The sequence below is a fragment of the Panthera onca genome, chromosome A2, assembly GCF_046562875.1.
Source record: "Panthera onca isolate mPanOnc1 chromosome A2, mPanOnc1 haplotype 2, whole genome shotgun sequence".
Taxonomy (NCBI): Eukaryota; Metazoa; Chordata; class Mammalia; order Carnivora; family Felidae; genus Panthera; species Panthera onca.
In genome coordinates, this window is record NC_138340.1 from 27,076,858 (window position 1) to 27,089,443 (window position 12,586).

The window sequence follows — 12,586 nt, forward strand, 5'->3', positions numbered from 1 at the left end:
CTGTTGATTTTTTCCTTCTAAATTGTTATAATTTATCTTGTATTGTCAATGACCACTACAATTGATTCTACATTTTCTATGCCAGTCTCTCTCTCACCAGGCCCCAGTACACACACTCAATGTTAGGGATTCTGGTTCCTGCATACATGATATTTATTTTTACCTTTCTAACTTTGTTCATATGTTTATCCATTCAGAAATATTTATTGAGAACTGATTTTGTGCCGGACACTGTTCTAGTGGGGATATAATGGCAAATAAAGTAGACGGATTACTGCCTTCATGGAGTCTGGAGTCTGATGTGGGAAACCAATGTTAAACAAATAAGCACACAAATAAGAGTTAAATTTGCAAATGTGGGAAGGGCTTTAGAGGAGAGGAATGTGGCATCCTGAGAGAAAAACATGGGCAGGAAGGAAGGTAGAGAGAGGAATCTCTCTAATTAGGGAGGTCAGAGGAAGTTGAAGTCTGAAGTTAACTAGATGCAGGGGGTGAGTGACGAGTTTTATGAGCTAGCAGAAACAGCATGTGTGAAGGCCCTGTGGTATAAGAGATTGAGGGACTTGGTGTAAGAAAAGGCTAGAGGTGAGCAGAGACCAGATCATGCAGGGTTTGCAGACCATAATGAGAGGTTTTAAGGAAAGTGGAGGAGGAGGACATGGTCAGACTTGGGTTTTGAAAAGACTCTGTTCATTTAGTCCACTGTAGCAGTGTCAATTCCTTTTCATTGGGCACACATTTTTGAGACATACCAGAAAAGAGAGTTGGCGGACTAGTTATTGTGAACTTTAAGTCTGTGGAGAGTTTTCAATGAAGATGCATAAGGCCCCAGGGAACCAGTCTAACAGATGTTGTCAGCAAGGCAGAAGGGGTGAGAAGTGCTTTGGTTTAGCCAAATTCCTCTGGGGACCTCTCTCAGACTCAGCTTCTGTGGCTGAGTTACATTGCCCTGATCTGATATTCAAGAATAACAGCTGGGGCTGAAAGAAGGCGGTGGTGGTAGCTGTGTGCAGGTTGCTGTGGGTAATTGGAGGTAAAAAAAGGAAAAGTGGCTCACCTAATTGCATTCTAAATTACAGCCATTGTTCAATCCCTTCCTTAAAAGTACTTGGTGCATTCAAGAAGAAAAGTCCTTTCTGGAGTAGGGAAACAATAGGGGGGGAGGGGTGTCCAGGGAGGGGCTGGATGAACATATATTCACATCCCCTTACTCAAGGTGTTATGTTTGTAAGCACAATTTTGAGTGGCTTGCTCAATTATTTTCACCCTGTGTGTGCTAACGGTAATAAACTTAGAAAACTGAAACACATGAGTCTACAGTAATTGTTTTTTAGATAGTGTAATAAGTCATGATAATTGCTTGCAAAGCATTTTCCCCCTCCTTGTCTACAGGGGTAAATACATTAAAGCCACGTTCCTGTATACTCTTTTACAATCTATTAGCATAATAACGCATTGTAAAAAAGCCCTGCTGCTGTGGGAAAGTGTGTGATATTGGTCCATTAGACACCTTTGTCTTATATACAGGAAGCTAATGGCACTCTTTATGGGCATGATGTTAGCTTGGTATATGCTTGTTACCAACTAATAGGTCCAGAGCGCGAGGTGCTGGTTGATAAAAGTTATCCAACACTAACAATCCACCATGATTCTAGCTTCTTGCTTGAAAATTGCCTTTAGTCCCATGCGAATGGGGAAGTCATCTTGATAAATTTAGCTGCAAGTCAAGTTATAACCAATGTTCACAGAGTGTAATCAAATTAGATCTTAAAGCCTTTAATTTCATTATTAGCATGTATTATTTCTCAAACCTTGTAATTAAATAGCATATTAGGAATAGATAATTTTTTCCCTTTTATACATTTATTAGGTATCTGGGGTTAAATTTGGAGCTTTGTTATAATATGCATCTGTGTATCCTTAAGTGAGGATGGTTTCTTTTTTATCAAAGTATAATTGAAAATATATTAGCTTCAGGTGTACAACATAGTGATCGAACATTTATTACAGGATGGCTTTAATGATACCTGAGGCATTAGAAAAGTAACTGGTTAACTAAACTAAGGGAATTTGTGGCAAATAAGATATCATTATGTTTACCCAAGCACTGTTATAATCTGAGAGCTGTATTATTATCCAAATTATACAGAGGGAAATTAGACACTCATTATTTACTTTTCTTGGACATTTTGTGAGTTTGTACAAAAATTTTCACTGCACACATGAGATTAATTCTTCCTGAGGTTTACATCTGGTTTACCATAAATCAAGAACTTCTGAAGAAATGTTCTTTTCTTATTCTCAGTTAGCAGTAAGAAATCCCCGACTTTGCAGTTATGAAACAGTGAATGTTGTGCAAAGCGGAAGGCACGTGGGGTGCACACAGAGGCAGAGCAGCGATTCAATGACTGCCAAGGGCATGGGTGGCCCCTTGTGCAGCCAAGTGGACTGGCCTGAATCTCTGAGCAAGGTCTGGTCTAGAGGCTTCCTCTCCACCCAGTTGCCTCTCTTCCAATCTCAAACAGGGCCTGTTGCCAGGATTGGCCAAATTCCCAAGAAGCAGGTAGCTCAGCGGCTCTCAGCCATGGCCCCATATCAGAATCACCCAGGAATATTTAAAAATTGCAGATGCCTAACCCCCACCTCCCCACCCCCCATTCCAATCCAACATGTGACTGGAGTTGTATTCACTGTAGTTGTTCCAAAGGGTGGATAATGGGAGTGGTAGGGGCCTGATGGCCCACTCTTGGCTGGCTGCAGAGCCAGGTGGCACGCTTCCAGTGAGCCTGGATCTACCCTGCCCTGGAAGTCACTGGTGCCTGATCACTCCTGACACAATTATAGCAGATACATCATCCCTGGCTTAAGATATTCCTCTCTAGGTATCATAGGTAGAGAATTTGCTCATCACTTTGCAAATATTTACTAAAAAGTTACTTGCCAGTTGCCAGGCACTCTTGTAGAGTCTAGGGATATAATAGTGAAGAAAACAGGCATTTTTTTTCTGAAACTAGAAGGGGGGGAATAAAAAAGAGAAATAAAGTAAAATGCATACCAAATAGGAGGTTGCTTCCTAGGAAGGAAAGACACCTGAAGCTAAGATAGAGAATGGCAACTTCATGTCTTGCAAAGATTCACTCACAGAAGTGGAGCCTTGGTTGTTGGAAGAGGCTCTGGCAGGAGCCAATCCAGTCCAAAAACTCATTCTGGACTGCCTGGGGTGGATCTTGCCTTTTCATTCACTGTAGTTACATTTTTTTCCTGTCTGTGACATGAGGACATTGATATAATTTGCTTCCCTTGGAACTGACTCTTCGCCATACCCACTTGAGTCTCCCTTAGATATTGGTGGTCTTTAGTGGTTGGGGTCACCCGTGTCTTCATCTGCTCAGGGGCAGGCTGGTTTTTAATCTCATCTACAGAGAGCAGCCCCTGAAAAAGACTCTCAGATTACAAAATATCTCCTCCTTCTTGTCATTTCTGTCTCCAGACCCCTTCATAGCTGAAGCCCCAAGAATCAGCTTCATTTTTCAAGGATCCTCTAGGGCACAGTCTGCACATGGAAGTAGAATAATGATGTTCTCAAGGACTTCCTTCCCACTCCTGCAGGGGAAGCCCTTGGTGCCAAATTATTGACACTGCCTCATTCTCTGCCACATTGAATAAATACATTTAAAATGGGATTAGTTTGTGAGTCCTTGGCTTGATTTATAATACATTTTATATTCAGATGTGCTGCTACTGTTTATCTCCACAAAATAAATATTAAAATTGTGTTTGAATCTCACATTAAATTTATATTCTTGCTATTACAATTTTATTTCTGTCAAATGATAATCACTTTTCAGACATAAGGCAGAAGTAAAAGCACATATGCAAATAAAAGTAGTTATTATTTCTCCTTAAGATGTCTCCTTAAGGTCTTACTCTGGGCTTACTCCTTTCTCACATACAATCTATATAATGAATATTGGGATGAATATGAGCTCCTTGGTTCTCACAGTGTATCTAGGCAATTTGTTTCTGTTAATGAGGTTGTTTTTTTTTTTTCCATTTCTTAAGATACAGACAAAAGGGAACAGTGAGTCCTTTGTCATCCACTGTTGTTGGGTGTCCAGTTGGTGCCAGAGACCCACAATTGGTAATAACATGCTTTGGATTTGTATTTTCAGTTAGTGGGGATGGGAACTGCTAACATCCACACTTTTTTTTTTTTTACTAGTTGCCCTTACAGCTAGTGGCCAGGGACCACATGTATGGGATGAGTGAAGTTGGGGAACAGCTTCAGTCATGGAACAACTCTGCATCAAAACTATGATCTGATCTGGTCATCACACTATTTGAAACCATACTACAGCATCGCAGTTCAGCCTATTGGATCAATAATAATAATAATAATAATAATAATAATAATAATATAATTGGGATGATTAAACCTCATTAGTTTTGAAATCTTGGTTATAGAACTGGTGTGAGGAGAGGAATTGTAAATTACAAATTCAAGCAGTCTTCTGTCTCTAAAAGTGGACACTATTTAACTTTCGGAGAATTTAGGGATATAGCTTTGAAAATTGTGGTATTGTAACCCAAAAACCTCACTCTCCCTAAGGACTGACTTTCGAGGGTTTTTGTTGTTGTTGTTATTTAATTTTAAAGTAAGCTGTTTAATCAGAATGATACCAAAAGAAGTAATACCTGTGCCTTTTGTAAGCTATTTGATAATCTCTCATGGATAATATTATTAAGAATGTGAATTATCACAACTACCATATAGTGAATGCACAGGCACTGTGATGAGCACTTCACATATATGACTTCATACCATCCTACAGAAAACCTATGAGGTAGGTATTATTATTGTACCCATTTTACAAATGAGAACACTGAGCCACAGGGATTTTAAATAATGTCTTCAGAGTCATCTCATTGACTCAGTAGTGGAACTGAGAGATTCCAAAATGCATTTGTCTCATTCCCAAGTTGGCGTTCTTGCTCAGTATCCTTTATGCCCTATGGAGAAGATTTTTGAAAATGTGGAAGATAAAGTTGATATGCGTTTTTAGCTGTTTGATCAAGTGTGTATGAAGAACACTGAGGTAACAAGGAGTCTTAGGTTTCAGTTTTGGCTTAATCACTTATTATTTTTGTGTCCTTAAACAAGCACTTTTACAATTTGGGGTCTTAATTTCTTCATCTGAAAAACAGGACTAATGATACTTAACTCAAATCAGAAGTCAGGAAAGCATTTTGTAATTTAAGAACACTCTGTGGATGCCTCAAATTCTCTCCTTGGTTCTATCTTACTCAATATTTTCATTATCTTGAAGATAAGTAGGCCGTGATTATCAAATTTGTGGATAACATAAGCCTAAGAAGGATATCTAATTTGTTGAATGAGACAATCAGGACACAAAAAGGTACTGTAGACTGAACAAATGATCAAGACATTCATGATGAAATTGAACCACTTTAAAAAGTCACATAAAAGACAATGGTATTTAGTTGATTCCAAACTAATGACTGACATTGATTGAGCAATTACCATGTGTCAAGTGCTATTTTCAGCTCTTTACACACATTATTATACAATTCTTACAACTGCTTGGAGTAGGCACTGTGCATATTCTTCCTTTACAGGTAAGGAAACTGAGTCATGAAGAGATTATTTGCCTAAAGCCATTAAGCTAGTAAAGGGAGGAGACAGCATGTTGAGCCCAGGAGATCTGGACTCTTTAATTCTACACCAAAGTGTGTTGTTGAGAGGGCTCACACAGGTTTTCGGCCATGTTAATAGAAATATTGCATCTAGGTGAGAATTAGTAAGAGTGAGAATTAGGCAACATACTCTTGGATGTTCTACAAATTTTATATGATTATATTCATACATCGAGGGTCCTTGGCAAACCAGAGAGCGTGGAGAGAAGAGCTGTGAGGATGATATCATCTAAAGGAATGCTTGGGGGAGTGTGGAAATGTCATCCTTGGAGACAAGGACCTATGACAGAACAGCCATCTTTAGGTATTTGCCATAGGGAAGCTAGAATTGAACTCTTTTGTGAGTTTCAAGGAGCAGACCTGAGCATATGGAGAGATATTAGGGTAATTTCTGTTCAATGTAAGTAAGACTTGGCTGAAGATGAAATCTGCCTGCTAGTAGAATGAGCCTCTGCTAAAAGTCGGCACTCAATCATAAAAAGTATTCGGGCTGAGAACACTCAGGTGGCTTCCCACCAGAGAGCTGAGCTGTTAGTAGATTTCTGTATCAGTGGGAGTATCCATAGTTTTATAGTATCCATATAATTTATATAATTTATAAATATATAAATCCATATAATTTATAAATATATTTATATATATAAATATATAATACATATAGTTATATATAATATATATTTATATATAATTATATATATTTGTATATATAATTTATATATATAAAATATATATATAAATATATATAACATATATATTTATATATAATTTATATATAAATATATATATTTATAAATATATAAATCCATATAATTTATAAATTATAGTATCCATATAATTTCTAATAGCTTTTCCAACCTCAAAATTCTACCACTTCATTCGCTAACTATACAGGCCTCATGCTTCATCCTTAAACGTAGATATTTTTCTGTGGTAACCCCAAAAGGTTCATGATTAACTGGGCTTGAGCTTTATACATTTCATTGATGAAACAGCCACAGTCGATTAGGGCAAGGGTAAACACTTGGACCAATCTGGCTCAGTCAGATTCTCTTGGAATTTGGGATCAGTTATCTCTCTGGAGCTGGGTGGTACTGAAGCTGTGGAGTTGCAACAACCATTTCCATGCTGTAAGTGGGGAAATTGAAAATACTGATTGGCAAGGAAACAGATAAATAAAGCAGATGCACAGTAAGGATCTCATGTAAGATGAGAAATCACATGATCCAAGGAGAGAAAGAGAAACTGAGAGATGCTGAGGCTCATTACTTTGGTTCCCACTGGCTTATAGATTCTGGACTTTAGTTCCCCAAGCCTGGCTAGCTTGCTGCTTCTGGGTTCAAGGACACACACTGGATACTCCCGGTTAGTTACCATTATTGTGCTCAAAGCATTCTGAATAGGTTTCTATAATTTGCCACCCAAAGTATTTTAACTTTAGACCATTCTTTTTAACTAGGGTAACTCTTCTTTCTTTGTATCAAAAACTTACTTTCACTGTCTTCGATTGACCACTTAACAGTGGCAAGTCATTACAGGTACACATTTTCCCCAAAGATATAATGGTTATAATTAAGTGATTCAACAGTACTTTAATGCAGAAGGGCCTGGGCTATCCAAATGTCAGACTAAATTATAAAGTGAGCAGAACTAAAATGCCACAGGATGTAACCATCCATAATTTATGAGTAGTAGGATCAGATCAGTTCATAAAATGAGCTAGAATAATTTTTTCATGGTTTCATATGTTTTTATTAAAAGATATATCTCACTAGCAGTGAAATACTGAAGATTAATAACAATTCAGAAGAGTGAGGCATTCTTACCATATCCCTGGGACCTCATGTTTTTGATTGTGTACCAGGGGAAATGTCATTAGTTGAGGCACTGCTCTATCAGCCTTTGGGAATATGAACCATGAATATTTTAGGTGAGACATTGGTTCTCAGGAGGATCCCATACTGCTGTTTTTGCTGTGGTAGAAATCACATGTGTTTTCCAGGACAGACACCCTCTGAGATGTGAACAGTAAGAGGAATCCTTATAGGCTTCTAGAGCAGAGCCCTGCCTGCCAAGAATAAATCCAAACTGGAGATTGTTTGCCATGGGTCTATGTGACAGAAACATTTGCAATCGTGTCACTGAAAATGTTTGTTTTGCTGGGTCTACATGGCAAATAGGATACAGATCAGTGAGCAAAGAAATGGCTTGCTGAGTAGGCTGGACATCGTTGATGAAATGTTTGCTGGAAGCATGTACCATGAGTCTTACTTCTGTACCCCATGTAGGGGTTGCCACGCTGGCTGACAGCATTTCCAGCCTCAGCATTTATGAGAAATGAGCTGGAGTATTTGTCATCATTAAGGCTCTAGATTGTTTTCTAGGAGTGTTAAACCTTCTGACCGTATTGTAACTCACGGAGTTTGACCCACATCTCTCTTGAAGTTTGGAGAGGACGGCTATCCTTTACTTTTATGGAATAGGTGTGTTCCAAGGAGCTACCAGTAAAGTACATTGTATAAAGTAAATCCCGTTTCCCCATTGATTTACTTTATAAAACTAGAGATGTGTATGTACCATGGAAAGAAATCCACTACATGTTTGGTAAGGAGGTAGCTTAGGTGGCCTCTACTACAGTCTGATGGTGAAGCCCCCCAAATGCTGTCATTCATGACTGCCTGAAGAAGACAGTAGTTCACCATTAGTACCCTAGTTTTCTTCTATGAAATTTCCCTGCACCAAGGCTTCCTCATAACCACTGGACATCTGCTGTGTATTTCATATCCTGTAGGATTTCCATGCAAGCTGGGAATCTCCTTACACTATACTCATGATTTTAATCTCTTTTTTCTCTTTAAAAATTTTGTTAAAATATCATTTAGCCAAGCTGGACCATAACATCATACACCAGTTCAAATCTCCAAAGATGTCATTGTTGTGATACCAGGATGCAAATTGGGAACCCCAGGGTGAGTCTAGGCCTAGAAGATACTATACCATCATTTTAAAGTCAAGGAGCCACACAGGAGAATAGTACCTGAGAGATATAGTTACAGTCGGCTGAATATATTCCCAGATTAGAACTGTACATATGCATAAGATGTGATGAATGAACTGAGGGAAAATGAGTTAGAATTCACTAAAATAACAGCGCCCTTTGCAAAACTACATAAAACATGTTTACGTTTCAGTACATTGTTTTGAGTCTCAGTAAATATGAGTTATTAATTGCCCTGTGATTAGTGAAATCTATCTTTTCTTCACGGTTGATTGGGGAAGGAGAGGGAGCCTGCTGAAGTCAGTGCCTGAAACCTCTGTTTGGTTAGTAGCAGCCAGCACAGCATTCCTTTGCCTATGAGGGAAAGCGAATATTTTGAGAAATGAGGAAAAATAACTTCTGATGTTAACTAGATTCCTCAGAGGTCTAATACCTAGACTTGGTTTGTTTTTCTGAATTTTAATAAGTGGTATTGGGGTTTGTTCAATTTCCCTATTTTCAAGTTTTATTATATGCATCCAGAGAGAATGATAAATTTCTATAGTTACCGGGGCTTAGCATTCCACAAACTTGGTTAAACTCATTACAGTGCACCTAGCTATTCCGCACATGTAGCTCCAGTGTGGGTCATGTCATGTCCTCTATCCCTGTAATGAGTGTAGCACATCCCTCTCATTAAGGTGAAGAAAAGCCTCCACTGCTGTTGTTTTCTGTCCTACTAACAGCCCTGGGACCGAAGTCCATGGCACTAAAGTGGGCTTACTTCTTTGACACCACCATGGCTTACAGATTTATTCAGTACTTGCCATGTGCCAGACACTGTGCCAAAGGCTTTGCTTGCATTCTCCCATTCACTTCTCTGTCCAACCTATTGCCATGCCACAAATTGGCAAACCAAAGCTCAATAGGTGAATTCACTTACTCAAGCCCACACAGCTAGTGGTAAGTGGCTGAGCAGGAACCTGAAACCAGATCAGTTCCTGCCAGGGTGCAGACTGGTAATCACTTTTCTCCACCACCTCTTTCTCCGATTGCCATTTAATACCAGGCTACTAGACCATGTCACATCAAAATGGGCATAATGCAGGCTGTCAAAATAAGGCATTCAATCAAGAAGGTTGCTGAAGGAGTTGTGACGGAGTATGGCTCTTACCCTGGTTGAAATTTCTGTGCTTCAAGACAAAAAGAACATGGTAGATTTTTTTTTCCTCAACAAACTTCATGATAAGTCTGTCATGTATCATTGACCTAAGAGAGGACAATAACAACCCAGAAGGGCACTTTCATTTCTAGGATATTCTAAAAATAACCTGTTTGATTAATAGCTATGTCCACAGACAATAGAAGTCCACATTATGGCTGAGGAAAGGGATACAGTTCTCCCCTCACTTCCCAGGTGTTTCTCAAACTGATCCAATTACTTAGATCACCTTATCCTGACTTTTTCATTTAACCTTTATGTATCCCTGGGATTTAATTTATTCAGGGTGAATAACCTCAACTCATGGGATGTTTTTGCCCAAAGCAGGACAGAGATAAACCATTTCTCTCAGAAATAAGCCTTAGTGACCTTTGTACCACAGTTTAGGGTACTTATAAACCATTGAGATGAATGCTCAATCATAATATGGCAACAAAGGTCATCTTGAGGTCCAATGACCCTGTCTCTATTGTTACATCATTCAGTTATCCAGTTCAGAGAATCAGAAAGCCCTGCAGGTGGTGACCATGTGCCTCTATGAGATTCTTAGATAGTATTATCTCAGGACAGTTAAATAACTCATCAGTTTGGGGAAGGAGAAAAGAAAAATGAATTAATTGACCTGTTCATTCAAAAAAATTGGCCTAGAGAGCTGCAAGGAGTTTTTTCCTTAGAAAAAAAAAAACTCTATTCCCAATATTGAGACAAGAACTCATCTATCTGAGACATAATAACAGTCTTTCTTAGAGGATTATGGACAGAGAGTACTTACCCAGAGTGTTTTGATTATATTTTCCAAGCATAACAGTTTATAAAAGTATGAATAGAAAATTTCAAGTATAGTGTTGTAGATAGTAATAAAGTAATAATGATAATAATGATAATAATAATAATAGCCACAGATTCCTCTTATCCTTGCATACATGCATTTTTGCCATGTGAATTGGCTGCTGTTCCTGTCAAGAGTTGGAGTCACTTTTTCTACCCTTCGGCTTTCTTTGACCAGTAGAATGGGGCAGAAGTGATGACATTATGGGCTTCAGGGGATATTGCAGTTAATCTTCTCAAGCTTTTGCTGTCCTAAGATGTCCATGTGAGAAAGCTTGGGCTAACCTCCTCAAGGATGAGAGACAACATGGAGTAGAGACATCACAGCTTTGGCTCCGTAAACCAACCAACCTGTTCACAGCTGACCCACCAGTTGCCTGCAGAATCACCCAGTTGACCCACAGACTTGTGACCAATCATAAAATTATTGTAAGCCTTTAATTTGGGAATGCTTTTATGCAGGTTACATATACTGAGTGTCATTCTAATACACACATACTTTAAAATGTAAATATATCTCTGGATGGTAGAATTATAGGTGACTTTAATTATCTTTTTTATACTTTTATTTTTTAAATGTATTAATTTATTTGTTTATCATAGCTTTATTCTCAATATTATCACAATTTCATGTTTATTTTCTCATTATGCTTTTTTTTGTAATAGCAAACAGTTTTACCAACTTGGATTATATTATTTATTGTTCTTTTTTGAAAACATTTTTAAGTTTTTTAAATTTACATCCAAGTTAGTTAGCATATAGTGCAACAATGATTTCAGGAGTAGATTCGTTAATGCCCCTTACCATTTAGCACATCCCCCCACACACACAACCCCTTCAGTAACCCTCTGTTCTCTATATTTAAGAGTCTCTTATGTTTGTCCCCTCCCTGTTTTTATATTATTTTTGCTTCCCTTCCCTTGGGTTCATCTGTTCTGTGTTTTAAAGTCCTCTAATGAGTGAAGTCATATGATATTTGTCTTTCTCTGACTGACTAATTTCACTTAGCATAATACCCTCTAATTCCATCTACCTAGTTGCAAATGACAAGATTTCATTCTTTTTGATTACCGAGTAATACTCCATTGTATATATATGTCACATCTTTATCCTTTCATCCATCAGTGGACATTTGGGCTCTTTCCATATTTTAGCTATTGTTGATAGTGCTGCTATAAACATTGGGGTGCATATGCCCCTTCGAAACAGCATACTTGTATCCCTTGGATAAATACCTAGTAGTGCAATTGCTGGGTCATAGGGTAGTTCTATTTTTAATTTTTTGAGGAACCTCCATATTGTTTTCCAGAGTGGCTGCACCAGTTTGCATTCCCACCAGCAGTGCAAAAGAGATCCTCTTTCTCCGCATCCTCGCCAACATCTGTTGTTGCCTGAGTTGTTAATGTTAGCCATTCTGACAGGTGTGAGGTGGTATCTTATTGTGGTTTTGATTTGTATTTCCCTGATAATGAGTGATGTTGAACATTTTTTCATGTGCCTGTTGGCCATCTGGATGTCTTCTTTGGAGAAGTGTCTATTCATGTCTTTTGCCCATTTCCTCACTGGATTATTTGTTTTTTTGGGTGTTGGGTTTGTTAAGTTCTTAACAGATTTTGGATATTAACCCTTTATCTGTTATGTCGTTTGCAAACATCTCCCATTCTGTCGGTTGCTTTTTAGTTTTGCTGATTGTTTCCTTCGCTGTGCAGAAGCTTTTGATTTTGATGAGGCCCCAGTAGTTCATTTTTGCTTTTCTTTCCCTTGCCTCTGGAGACGTATTTAGTAAGAAATTGCTGCAGCCAAGGTCAAAGAGGTTTTTGCTTGCTTTCTCCTCAAGGATTTTGAT

General features: G+C 38.3%; 1 long non-coding RNA gene across 5 annotated transcripts in view; it reads left to right on the forward strand.

Moving 5' to 3' along the window:
- Positions 1–12,586, forward strand: part of LOC132678708 (uncharacterized) — a 234,296-nt gene that overhangs the window by 190,368 nt on the left and 31,342 nt on the right. The gene's annotated exons all lie outside the window — the stretch shown is intronic.